Below are 14,946 nucleotides of genomic sequence, written 5' to 3' on the forward strand. Positions count from 1 at the left end.
CAGGAGGCCGTGCTCAAGGCTATTTCCGGTAATTACGAGTGGTTTCCTTTTGAACTTACTTGGTTGCAGTGCGGATGACTTGAGTTGTTGGAAAAGATTGTAATTATTTATTTATTTATTTATTATTATTGTTTTGGAAAATTTGTGTCAGATCTATGAGTGGATATCTATCCTATTGAGCATAAAATGAGAGAGAATTATTTGACCATTTTTTTGGTCATGTGCATGGGAGGCCATTAGATGCATCGGTTAGGAGCGATAATGTTATGTTATAATCTAATGGGAAAAGGTTAGGTGTAAGAGAGTCTTGTTGGAAGCAGTTATGAACAACATGATAATGATTAACTTAGCGGAGTAGACAATCCTCCACAGAATTGAATGGAAAATTATGATTCATGTAGCCGACCCCAAAATTTTGGGACAGAGGCTTTGTTGTCATTTAATAAGGAAAGGCCGTAGAGTAATATCGACTTTCATTTATGCAATCAAATCTTGCTAATAGCAGTTTTTTTTGGTAAATGAACTAAATTTTATTCATTTTCCAAATGTAGCATTGTGAAGAACGATCAATATAACCAGATAAACTGGTAAAACAAAAGAAAGAAAATAACATTTTCTCAAGTAATTCTTTCATATGGATATGTACATTATCATTAAAACTTTTGTATAAACTGAAATCTGAATATCCCTGAAGATCTGTCTTGGTTCTTTTGTTTTATCTTGAAATATCCTTTGATTCCTTTCCCGCCAGATCATATAAGTTGCTAATGGCAGTTCAGGAAAGAGAATGGGGTCGTTTACTGGGTGGAAACATTTATGATTATTAGGAAGTGAATTCTTTCATAAATTTTATGAATTATGTGCGATGTGGTGTATGCCTGATATATTATGAACTTGTGTACTTCAGTTTCTTTTGTGCATAAAACTGATATGTCTCCTCTGTTTGATTTGGGAGAATTTAACGAAACGAACTTTAGAACTACATTACAGAAATAAATGTTTTCCTTTTCTTAACAACCACATGAAATCCCTCAACGGGTGCACATGTCATTTTTATGAAGCCCCGTCTGCAAAGAATATGGTAAGCAGTGTGGTCACAAACATCTTTTGCTATGAATTTAGGAGTCAATATGCTCATATTGTGCTCCAAATCTCCATGAAGATGAGCTCCAAACATTTATCTTATCATTCCTTGCACCTATTTAAACTCCTTCGTTCGTGGTTTTTACTTTCTATCATTTCTAGATATGCTACTTTCTCCAATTCATATGACCTAGTATAGTACATATTGATGGTCAAGAAATACGTAGTAGAGATCACTTTTGGGATCTAGGGCTAGTTATCTGTCAAAATAGGTGAAATTGAAGATGATGTAGTTCATTAAATCAAATTAGGATGGTTAAAGTGGGAAATGCTTTTGCGTCCTTTATGATCGTAGAATATCTTTGAAGTTGAACGAAAAATTATATAGGATAAATATAAGATCCACAATGCTCTGCGTATCAGAATGTAGGTCAATTAAGAAATAACATGTGCAAAAAATAAGAGTAGATGAAATGAGCATATTACAGAGATGAGAGGGTACACTAAGAGATAGGCTAAGAAGAGTGCAGTTGTAAGAAATCGAATGTTGCTTCTATTAAGGATAAAAATGAGAGAGAATCATTTAGGATGGTTTGATCATATGTAACAGAGGTCATCAAATGCATCAACCCTAGTGATATGATCATAATTAATGGAGAAATGAGGACTAGAGGCTGGTCAGAGAGAAGTTGGTTGGAAACAGTTGTGATAATGATTATCTTATTGGCAGATAGAACCTAAATAGAATTTAATGGAATGATAGAATTCATATAGCGGACCCCAAAAATTTGGAATAATGGTTGTGTTGCTGTTGTTGTTGTTTCCTAAGGCCTAGTCTATGCCCGAAAACCATTGTTGCCACCTGAACAGCTTGGTAGTATCCACTTAGGGCATGTTTGGTTGGTTTCTTGAAAACCAAAGGAAAGAATAGCAGGGAGAAAACCAGTAAACAGACTTTCCTCCCATTTCGATACAAAAACCAATGAAATGGGTTTCCTTAATTATAGGTCACATCAACCAATGGGAGGGTGCAAGATGGTTTCAAGGGGTGAACCAAACAAGAAAAAAAGAGTGTTATAGGAAATAGGTTTTCTATAACACTTTTTGTTGTTGCAACTAAACAGCCCCTTAGACCAAGGGTTCTGACAAGTGGGTGTGGTCGTTGACCTGGAATTTCCTGTTATCAAATGGCCTTACGTTTCTAGTAAACCGACAATTTGGAATTGTGAAGCTTTGCATGGGATACACTCATTTCCACCTTGCCGCTTTACCTTGGCTAAATTTTAGTTTTTATGTTATCAAGCCATTAATAATATTCACCTGTGAGCTCTAATCTTCCAAGCAGATTTAGGTAGTACACTATGCTGACTTCAAAATTAAATGAAATTTAGCTACCATGCTGCACTTGCTATGGAGTTTGTTTATTGGTCAGAAAAGAGTTGATCGAGAATGATCTGATTAGCTCCATCTCAACCTTATCGTAGCTGTACAGTCATGGACTATTCAACACGACTATTATAGAAAACCAACTTCCTACTGGTAGTGTTGTGAGTCATCGCTGGTGGTTTCTTTTCCATCTGTCCACCATCTTAACATTATAAGTTTGACCAAGCTTACATTACTCAAAGAACTTCCAATGTAGTGTTATTTCTCTACATCATTTATTTTTCTGAGTCCTGATTAGTAGATCTTGTTTCATTTTAAAATAATAATCTGTCATGGATATTAGTGATATAGATTCTCTTATGACATAGGCCGTTGTGAATAATTTTGTTTGTTCTAGAACCTTTTTTTTTGTTTATCTCACTGTGAATGTTTTAGCCGACCCCAAACATTTGGGATAAAGGCTTGGTTGTTGTTGTTATTGTTGTCACTGTTAATGTTTATTGTGTTGGGCTTCCTTTAACCATCACAATTTTTAAAGTTTTTTTATTTTCTTACTTTGTTGATATTTCCTGTTACTTTTTAAACTTATGCTGGTGCCTAATTCAGAAGTGTCCAAGACTGAAGGAAGAGTAGCACAAACCACAAATGTTATTATTGGTGGCACAGTGACGGATGATGCTACTAATGAATGGCTTGAACTGGATCAGAAGGTACGATTATTGTTATGTTCTTCATTTCATAGGGTTTCCCTTCGCTTGTATGTTTCCATGTACAAAGTTGGAGATTGCTTGTTGGAATGAATTGGCCTTGCTTATATGATCCATTAGCTGGAACTAGAATGATTCTGCTCGAATGGTTATTTTCCACATATTAGTATGTGCTCGCGCTCTCAGAGAGGAGGTAGAAAGGAATGGAAGGCTTTAACCTTTAAAACTCATATAAGGGATTGAAACTGCTCGTTCTGCACCATGACTTTAAAAGATCTCCACTTTGCATCACCTACAACCTCAATAGCTGAAAGGTATTTTTATTTGATCTCAATATTTTGACTCTGGATTTAATTTCTGATATCGACTATGATTTCAACATCATCTTGATGTTTGGCTTCTCGTTCACTGTCTGCTCAAGTACAAATCTGTTGTTTAACTCCATGTCACATCACGTACCAATATCTTGGAAAGATACTTCACTGTCCTCATCAACTTGTCATCAACTTAGCATCGTCCTTGTCGTGGAACTATCATTGTCTCTATTCATTAGTCATCTTGTAGTCATTAACTCAGCTTCATCATCCAGCATCTATCATTTAAACGAATTGTTCTCTCATCAACATCATCACAATTATCTCATTGTTTTCCTCCTGCAGAAGAAATTAGGTCTGTATATATTTGGCTATTGAATTTTCTTGTTTTTCCTCCTAACATTCTTAAATAATAATTTTACTTTTTTCTAAAGAAAAATTTTTATTGGCATCATCCTTATGGCAGAAACTCGTGTCTGCGATATCTTTGGCAGTCAGATCTAGTCAGATCTCTCAGGTTTCTTTGATACTCAGGAACAATTTTTTTTTGTTGACTTTTCCCAAAGAAGGTAAATAATATATGATGATTTGGTGTGGTAATAGTGGAAAGAGATAGCTTGATGATTTGCTGCTGTTCAAAGTTGATCAAAGTGTTGTTGGAAGTTTTCAGGTGTTTCCGCCATAAAGTACTATCTCTAAGTTTATTTGAATTATTGCAACTATGCATGGTAGTCTGATAGATTCAAATCTACATTACTGTGAATGCTATTAAATTATTTGCAGTAGTCAAGATAGGGAATCCCACCATCTTAAATCCTGTAGGAGATACTAACATAAAGGTGGTAAATAGGCTCTTGTTAAACAAGGTGGCAGATGACCAATGCGTTGGTAGTTGAGGTTATATGGAGGTAGTTATTGGAATCATGGTGCTAGACTATACATTGCCGAGGTCTAGTTCACAAGTATACTCATTGTGGTTTAGAGATCGACATCTCGAAGAACTGTTAGATCTCCTGGAGTTGTGATTATGGCGACTTCTGTGAACACTATCTCCCTGGTTCATCTAGTTGAGATGAGCCAAACAATATTCTAGTTTCAGGGGCAAAAATATTTTAAGTTGTTAGAGCATCAAATTGCTTAGAAAGCATCCATGCCTATTGCATCTTTGGCTCAACCTGATTATCCTATTGTGCCTCTGCCATTCAGTTGTTCATTGCTTAAGGATCTAGTCATTCAATGCAGTGCATTACACAAAAATGTCACATCTAGTCATTTTTTTAAGAATTAAGTACCCCAGTTTGTTGCATCCATTAATTTTGGATGATGTTTTCCTACACTGATCATAATTCCAAAAAGTCAATTTTGATTTGTATTGACCTTTAACAATGTTAGAATTTACGAATGTTATAATTTTTTGTTCATTTTTTTTTGTTGATTATTCAGGTGCATTCATATCCCATGGCCAGAGGCTTTACTGCAATAGGTACTGGAGGGGATGACTTTGTCCAAGCAATGGTTGTTGCTGTCGAATCTGTACTTCACGAGCAAATTACAAAGGTATAGCTCTATGTTCTTGCAAACTTGTCGTTCAATGATGCTTTATATAAGACACTGTTGGGTACTGGATAGTAACTGAAATTTGTTAGTTCATGGAAGACAGAACCTTAAATTGATAATCACAATTTTTGGTGATTTCTTAAAGAGATAAAAATCTAGATCATCCAAAAGAGACAATTATATCTACAGAAAAATGTTACTTGCATTGGTTATTAAATTTATGTCAAAACATTCAAATGCAATAGCTAGAATAAGGAATAAAGAGTCCACAAGACCAATGCATTATGCTGCTCGGATTGTGAAAAAGGTTATTATTTTGTTTTATTTGGATAAACCATTTCTCCATCACTGTTTAGAAATATCTGCAAGTACGTTGCATGGTCATCTGCTTTGTTAGAGGTCCGAACCTATCCATCAATTTCCAAGACAGTACTAACATGTCTAACCATCAGTTTTGTTGAGAATGCTTTATGAGGCTGTCTAGGCTTAAGCGTTCAAGACCGTTAATCTGTCCAAAGCATCTGAGACCACTTTTAACGGGCCGGTTAACCCTGAATACCCAGTTAAGCAGGCTATATGGATGTTCCACATAAAATTGTGTGGGATTTCATAACTTGTATCCAATATGTTAATCAAACCTTAAACTGCTTTGGCCTCCCACCTTTAGTCTGTCTATCAGGCAAGAAAATTTTGAATTTTTGTTTAATTTAAGTGCTCTGGCTCTAACTGTTTTCCTACTGCTACTCTTCTTGTCTTCTTCTTCTGCTCCCCTCCTCCTGTCTCCTGGTCTTCTTCCCCTCAGCTATTTGCTGCTGCTACTTCCTGTTACTGCTACCACTTCTGTTTGTTCTATGGTCCTATTCCTACATCCTGCTACACCTGTTAGTACTGTTGCTGCCCTTCCACTGCTCGTTGTTGCTGCCAGCATTTTGTCAATTAAATTTAAAAAATGAAAAAGGGAGAAAACATGTGATCAGCCTCTAGGCGGTACGTCTGCCATCCAGACCCTCTAAACGTCTTTTATGACATTGCTAGCTGGACATTCTTTTTTTAAGTGTGAAACAAATGTCAACGAGGAAAAAAAAAACCTGAACCTTTGCACCTTGTTTGGACAAATCTGAATGTGAGGGTTTGCCCAAGATTCATTTGTCACAAATCAATTATAAATCATGAGGTTGGTTGTGAACTTCTCACCTAGTTATCAGGTTGAGAAACATAAGATATGGGCTAATTATCTAGGTCAATTAATATTACCACACCTATCTTAGTTTCTCTATCAGATATCATTACAAATCTTAGCTCTCATACATTCTTTAATGAGATCTTAGCACATTAATGTCAAACTTGAAACAAGTTACAATGTTCACATTTCATTTGGTTATTATACTTCTAAGAGTTTGGGCACAGATGCTCATCAGCATTTGCAATATCTTGGCACATGTCACAGTATGTAGTAAGTTACAAAGTCCTGTCTTTGCTCCATTTAATTCACAAAATAGATTATACAATATTAGTGATCCAAATCCACACATTCTCTGACTCAGGTTCTTAAGAAAAGAATGTTCTTTTGAACATGAACTAGTGATTTGAGTTGATATAATTATTGGAAAACTTTCTTAATTTACTAATTATCATTTGTTATTTGAATGAATCTCACAATAATTACCTTCTACTTCTGTTTGGATGGATATTCAAATACGGGCCAATGTGTTCATCCAAGAAACGTCAAAATGCAATTTCTTGCATTAGAAAGTCAATATTTTTATATTGCAATTTATTAGTGAATGAAGTTTCAAAGAACCTACATTAATTGGGTAGACCTGAACATAACATAGACATCCAGATGGACAGAAACTAAAATACCTGTAACAGTTTGCTACCATTGCACCCAACCAATCCCCATGTATGAATATACAGCAAGAGAGCACTGCGTAACGAATTTTGGGAAATGTGTAAAAAATGTTCATTTATCCAAGTATCATTATCACAGTGCAGCTGAGTCCCTTGCAGTTCAGAAAATATTATATGTATTGTTATCAGCAAATAAAAACAGATTACTAATGCAAGTTCCAGGATGCCGCTTACTGTGCAAGTATTCTTTGTATAACATTCACAAGGGCCACAGTTGTTTATAAGCAGTGATTACTTTTTTATGACGACCCTGACTATTATTTTCAAGGCCTGTACATGATGCTTGTGGTCTGTTGTTTCATAATATACTCCGAAGTAAAAGATGGGTATGCAAAAGAGATTGCGTTAAAAGATCTTTCTGTGATTCAACATAATATGGAAACTCCGAAGTAAAAGATTCGTGTCTCACAGGTTTGCTTGCTTAGATTTACTAGTATAGTGCATGTGCGTTGCATGTGGTTGTACTTGTTCATGTTCTTAGTATGTTTCGTGGATATAGGAAAAAGAGGACATTACACAATGTAAGATATAAAGATTTAAAATAAATAATTGGAAAGAAATTTTGAGTGCTTACGAAAATCATGCATGCTAGAGTAAAATCATGCATACTGGAATAAAGATTAGTGTAACTATTTTCATCATTAGTTATATTTCTCAAGCTTAAGGATTCAATAGTGAAAATGATTGTATGGATATGTAAATCTTACCAAAGGCACCATATAGTAAAAGTGGTCATAAAAAAGACTAAATTATAACAGGATCATCCGTATCCAAAGGAGGAAACAGAATTCCAATAGGGCGACATTGCAATCAATTGCAACTATAATCATAGGAATACTTTGAGCATTCATGCTTCAGAATTGGGATGATTTAAGAAGTAGCAATATTATTAACACTCAAATAAGAAAACGAATAGATAGCAACAGGAATAGAAAGCTAAACTAACTTGTATTGTAACTTGTAAGAGAGAACTAAACTGCCCTTTCTACATTGAAATTTCCGAAATATAGAAGAAAGCAATGAAAATTAGTTGATAGCTAAAATATGAAAACAATTAATCTATTGACAAACATGAAACTGAGTTGATTAATACCCTCACCATAAACAAATTTAAAAAAGGTTATTTTAATATGAGTCCCTTAAATCTTTAATATTTTGAAATTAGTTCCTCAAATCATTGAAATTGCTATTAGGTCCCCCAATCCTCAAGTTATTTTAAACTTAATCCCTCAAAAAATTGAAATTGCTATTAGGTCCCCCAATTCTCAAGTTGTTTTAAACTTAACCCCTCAAAGCCAACACATTCACCAAAACAAAAACATTAACAAGCCACACTCCTTGCATTATCAAATTCAACGTTGTCCACTTGAAAAGGCAAGTTCCCAATGAAAAGTTTTAAGCCATGTGAGAAACTCGTATCATCACTAGCCACAAGCTCCCTCCTCCTACTGATCATGGTCTGATGATATGTAGTAACCTTTCTCACAAACCTTAAATTAAATTCTCTGTCCGTCTTTTCCAAGCACCTTTACCGGAGAAGTTACCACTGACGGCTATGGTGGCAGTGGCAGTTAGAGGCTGGTGTTTGGGGGAAGTTGAGCTTGGCTTAGTTACCCCGCATACGGAGGGTGGCCTCATTGTAGGGACGGGCATCGGCCTCAACAGTCTCGTAGGTGACGAGGCAGACACAAGCGGGCTTGTATGGATCCCGTATATTAGCGGCCCATTTGCCCCATGGTCATTGATAGACGCTGTGGTACCAGCGTCATGACCTCTGTTGGCTTTGTTTTTGTTCGTAGTGGTGGTTGTTGGGTTTTCTATATTCCTATTGTAACCATAAGAGAGGGAAGATCAATACTTTGTTCCAAGAAAATGTGCAATTAATTTTACTATATTAGCTGTTAGAGCAAAGATTAGTTTAGTTTTGTATTTACCAAATACAATTATAACCTCAGCCATTGATGTACATCACCCGCACCATCCATCTCCGCTCCACTCATTCCCTTCCCTTCACATCTTGAAGAACTTCCGAATTCCAAAACACATGTGCCCTTTCCATAAGGATTTTAGGAAAAAAGGAAGTTTAAATAAGAAATCAATAATTAATCACATGGAAAGTAAAATAGGTAGAGAGAAAGGATGAGGAAACAATTCATTTGGAAGTGGGTGGTTGGAAAAGAGTAATTATTATTTAGCAATTATTAATATTAAAAGTAAAAATAAGTGGCCATTGAAGTAATTATTAATTACTCTTGAAGATAAAGCTTTAATGATTCACCTCCCACTCAATCGGAACCAGCAAGAGAACGAAAAATATCTAATTTATTTGTCCAAATTGTTTCTTTTAAGTATTACTATACCATTGAATTTTTATAAATTATTTGAATGATAATTTGAGTAAAGGGACTTTGAATGCACATGCAATTGGAGGGCATCTTTTGAAAATAATTTTAACATAGGTGTTTTCATGTGTGTCTGTGTGTGTGTGTGTGTTCATCTATGCATGTGTGGATGTCTTGGAGAAGGTAACTATCACATTCATATCGAGCATTTTGTGTGTTTAGGTATGTATGTAATTATGTATGGATATGGTGAAGGGCATTTCCGGAAGAAAATTTTCTAACATTCTACACACTTTTATAATAGTATAAGATATATTTGAGTCAAGATGGGTAAGAGATTCTTCTAGAACACATGGCTTCATGAGTTCTGTTACTCAATTTGGCTTTGCAGCTTTCCACACAATAGCGTGCATTTGTCATCGTCATTATTACCTCTAAACATTATGCAGTGTAATTTGTCTTGCTTCGTTGAAGTAGAACTTATAGTTTCCGAAGTACTCGGAGCACATACTATTTTAAGTTGGTGATGAGGTGCTTGTTTACCTGACCGAGCTGTGTTCAACAGGAAACTAAACTGTCTGCACTATGATTAAATCTTTATAGTAACCCTCCATTATAACCTTATAAGAAATTCATCAGTTTCTCTCAGTCACTATCAGAAGAAAATCAGTCAATAGTAACCTTCGTATTTGTGGTTTAAACTTGTTTTATATAAGTATTTTATTGAATAGGCTACTGCAAATATTTTTTTCCACAATTTTATCAAGTTTTCTTCCTTCCACCAAGAAGCATGCCTGCATGTATCTGGTTGATATCTTTGCTTTTGTTGCTATTTGTCTTTAACATATACCACCTATCTATAACAGGGTCAGGTTACTAGAAAACTGTCATCCAGGGGAAAGTACATATCTGTTAATATTGGACCAATTCGTGTGCATTCTAGTGAGCAGGTATTCTTTGATTTCCTATGTCTATATACAAATCTTTATTGCACGCTTTGTTGCTGAAGACTTTTGAGGAGATAAATGCAAAGCACAATTATAATTCTTGATTTCTATAACTGTCCAATGGATAGTCGTGTTAAGGTAGAGTACACGGGCCAAGATGGTGGAAAGTAGATATTAGAAAACTCAATGGAGGTATATAACTATGGATTTAAATTGCAATGGTTCACTCATGACTCATACACTCACTTGTTTACATAAATGTCGAAACTCTCATTCACTTAAAGCTGGCCATGTTTTTCCTCCCTACAATAGGACCATATGGCTAGCTTGTTCTTGTTAGGGGGGGGGGGGGGGTGTAATAATACATATATATCTATACAAATTATATATGGTATACATATATATATATATACATACATATTATATACACACAGGCGGTATATATATATATCTATATATATATATATATATATAGTATATATATATATATATATATATTATATATAATATATATAATATATATATATATAATATATTATAATTATATATATATGTACTAGTAATATATATATATGAGAAAAATGGAGAAACTTGGTACAATTGCTCCAAAACTTGGTAGTGATGTGGCATATCTTGCCCTTACATCAACATCGAAAGATTAGAGCCTCAACCACCCTTCACCAACTCCAATGTAGATGTAGGGATAAGATTATGGCACATTCACTACCAAGTTGATTGGAGCACTTCGGGTACCAAAGTTTCTCCAGTTTCTCTCTCTTCTCTCTCTCTCTCTCTACGTATACTTATATATATATAAATATATATAATATAATACTAGTATATATATATAATTAAGTATATATAGTGTTCCTCTGCTATGTGGTCTTAGTGTACCAATCATGGTTGGTACATCAACCATGCTACTAACTTCAGTACTCTCCCCTTAACAGCAACTTCTCTATCCATGAGCCCAAGTTGACTTTTAAAATTTGCTTCAACACTTAGATTACTTTTTCTATCACTTGTCTCCATTCATCGATTCTACACGTGTCATTCATATTTTTCATTACAGCAACATTAGCTAGAGATTGCCACTACAAGAGAAAACCAAACATTAGTGAGATGGTATCATTTTGCTAAAACACGAGTCACTCGATGAGTGGTATCCATTGTTTAAGACCAAAGTACAACGGATCTGTTGCTGCTACACACAGTTAGCTGACTTAACCAACTCTATTAAAGTTGGGGAGTTTTCTGCTAAACAAGACACCCGAGCCAAACAAATGGACGTTGAAGATGACACACTCTTCTGCAAGGAAAAAGAGGCAAACCATGATGCAAGAGCAGTGAGCTATGCAAAGGCTAGATCAAAAGATAGCTAGAGCTCATTTACCAAAAGAGCACATCATCGTGGTGTGTACCTCTGAAGTACAGATTCGCCTCCGGTGGTCACGAATCCGTGTTAGACTCAAATCGGACACGGATTCGTCACGACACGTGCACGACACGTGTCGGACACGGTCAATCCGTGTCCGACATGGGTCAATGGTCAAATTAGGCTCGAACACGGTCAAAGGAGCTCGGACACGGCTCGGATTCGCCGAAGGCCGATTCATTTGGGTTATGGGTTGCGGGTTTGGTTGTTAAAATCCAACCTGAACCGTTCGATTAAAAAACCCATCCCTATTTCTCAAATCTCCCGTTCGATTTGATCCTCAGCTGACTCAAATGAAAGAAAAAAAGAAAAAACCCTATGAAGAAGGCAATGAAGACGTCATCGGACTAGCTTCCACTTTATCTTGATGTACTTTTTGTTTACAAACTTGTTATTTTGTGATAGATTCATATTTTAGATTTTTAGTTGAATTTTATTAATTTTTCTATATATAATAATAATTTTTTAAAAAAATTCCTTGTCGTATCCCCGTATCCAATTTTTTGGATTTTGCCGTATCCCGTATCCGTGTCCGTGTCGTATCCGTGTTCCGTATCCGTATCCGTGCATCATAGGTGTGTACTAACTCATATGTAGTCTCGCCACTCGACCTTCATTGATTTAACGATAAAGACAAGAGAATTTGGTATCAATTTTTTGAATAAAACCCAAGGCACATGTCCAAGAACTTGGTATTATTTTTATAGGTAAAACCTAAGACACATATAAGACCTTGGTATCTTTTAGGAGTAAAACCAAGGCACGCTATCGACACTAAAACCTTGGCATCATTTCATAAGTCCAAGCAATATTACAGAAGGAGATAGATTGACTAGGCGTTTGAGCTAGCGCCTAGCATTGCCTAGGCGGCATCTAGACGTTTGATTATTTTTAAAATTATTTAATTAAAATAATTGATAAAAATATGTATTAAATTCATATAAATTTGTCAAAAAGATAGCAATCTTAGATCCATAATAAACTATGTATACTTAAATACTAAATAGTCAAAATAATAAATAATAAGGTTATAGAAAGCGCTAGGAGGCCTAAGCATGGGGCCCGACACCTAGATCTTTGGAGTTTTTTTTTATTTTTTAATTACAATAAGTGATAGTAAATATTAATGTTATAGAAATCTTAAGTGCTAGAGTGGTGTCTAGGTGGATTTCTTTCTTCATTTAAATGGTGATCGAGGAGGTTTTGTTGAAGGCCGGAGGAGGTAGTGAAAGTGTTTATATTTGAAGGTTAAAGGAGTTTAAAGGAGGTTGGAGGACGTGGAGGCCTTCAACATAGAAAATTATGATCAATATTTACATGGTGCAGCCCATGTAAGCGGACAATGCTCCCCTAAACACTCAAAAGTTAGGTGGATAGCTTATGTATCATTCAGGCGCTAGGTGCTAGTTAGGCGGCCTAGGTACCTCCTAAGCTTAGGTGGACGTTTAGGTGAACTAGACGGAGGTTTTTTAAAACAGTGAGTCCAAGGAACGTACCTCAAAGACATTGCTGTCATCGCGAGTAAACCTAAAACACGAGCTCGAGTCGTCCTGCTCACCATACACAGAGTCGAATCACCTCGACCCGAGCATATTTGAAAAACAAACTTGTACTCGAACCAAGCAGATTGCAAACTGTTAAACACACAAACACAATCTCAAAGATACATAGTTCAAATTGGCAAAAATAAACCTTTTTATTCATATATGTGAAACTATTTATAGTACAAAATAGTGCTAAACAACAAAAGTAAAAAAATGCATTTGAGCCCCTATAGGGTCGGACTCGGAAGAGATGCGGGGGAATCAACACTAGAGCGAGAAACAGGAGTCGGATTCGGAGGATCAACAGTGGAAGTTGGCAGAGGAGCTGACTGGATCCCAGAGTCAACCTCTTCGCTTTCTCTCTCTTCGGGCTAACTCGCTCAGCTATCATGAGTCAAGCCCTCGCCTGCCTCCTCGGCCAACTCTTTGTCATCCTCGTCACTGCACCTGCCATCGAGCATGAGTCCTTCTCCTTGCTTCTCCATCTCCTATGGTGCGCCAAGATAATTGGCCACCCTTAAGAGGATAATGGAAGCAGTCCAGTCATTTCTGAGCTCGGCCAGAAGTTGCACTTCGAGATAGCCGTAGCCGCTTGCAAGCCAGCGTCACCTCTACTTTCTCGAGAGTACTATTGTGGTAGCCCTCAACAATCTCGAATCGGTGGGCCTCAGATTCCAGATGAACTAGGCGGCCTTGTAAGGTCTGGACTTCAGCAAGGGATGACTCACGCTGTAACTCGGCCTCCAGCACAGCTTGAGTGCTCTCCTTCTTGAGCTTTTCATGAGCAATCTGCTCCTTCAGTTGGACTCGTAGACTCTTGGCGTCCAGGCGATCTGCTCGAGTTCGCTCAAAGGCATCGTTCCTCTCTCGCCTATCAACCTCGATCTCCTCGGATAGATTTCTTATTTTATCGTCTCGTGAAGATTGTACTCAAAATAGTCGAGGTTTTCCTGGAGCTTGCTGATCTCGGTCGACTTCTTGCTGTTCAAAGTCTTTAGGCCATCGATCATCCTCTCCCGCATTTCCACTTCCCGACGCTACTTGTCCTCGCCCCTCTTTCAGATCACCAGCTTATCCTCCCTCATAGCCAGCATCCGGAGAGTCCTCTCATGAGTTGGTTCTCTGGGTCTCCAACGCCTCTTGGAACCTGATGTAGGAGGTTCGAACTCGCTCAAACTGGCCGAGCAGCTCCTGTTCCACCAAAGCTCCTTGGTTCATACAACCTTTCAGGCACTGGCGGAGGCTGACATCAGACATCTCACTAAAGATCTCATCATCGCAAGGTAGATAGAACTGTTCAACAGCTCTAGTCTGAGCAAGTCGGGACTCCAGGACCGACCCTCTTGTCGAGGTGTTGCCTGGGTTCGAATCTGAACTCCTGGGACAACTCTTTATCGTAGTGGGGATCAATTTTGAAAGACCCCATCAGTAGTATTTTCAACTCGCCCCACTTCTCCGCCTCAAGCTCATGGTCTGATGCCCTAATTTAAGGATCAGGTCTTCATTTTGGAGTTTTATTTCAAAACGGGTTTAAGAAAAGTGGGTTTTCAAACCCAATAAGCACTTACCCAAAGAGGTTGAACTGGAGCAGTAGGGCGCACAGAAGCGTACGCCACACCCAATGCACAAGGCGCACCAAGTCACACATGAGGCGCGTGCCCTGATGCAGTGCAGCGCCCTGAAGCTTCTACGGGGAGCAAACCTATCGGGCAAAAGCGCC

The 14,946-nt window shown here is 37.1% G+C and overlaps 1 pseudogene; it reads left to right on the top strand.

Moving 5' to 3' along the window:
• Positions 1-14,946, top strand: part of LOC109830575 — a 17,822-nt pseudogene that overhangs the window by 166 nt on the left and 2,710 nt on the right.

Source organism: Asparagus officinalis, chromosome 2 (assembly GCF_001876935.1).
Source record: "Asparagus officinalis chromosome 2, Aspof.V1, whole genome shotgun sequence".
NCBI classification, from domain to species: Eukaryota; Viridiplantae; Streptophyta; class Magnoliopsida; order Asparagales; family Asparagaceae; genus Asparagus; species Asparagus officinalis.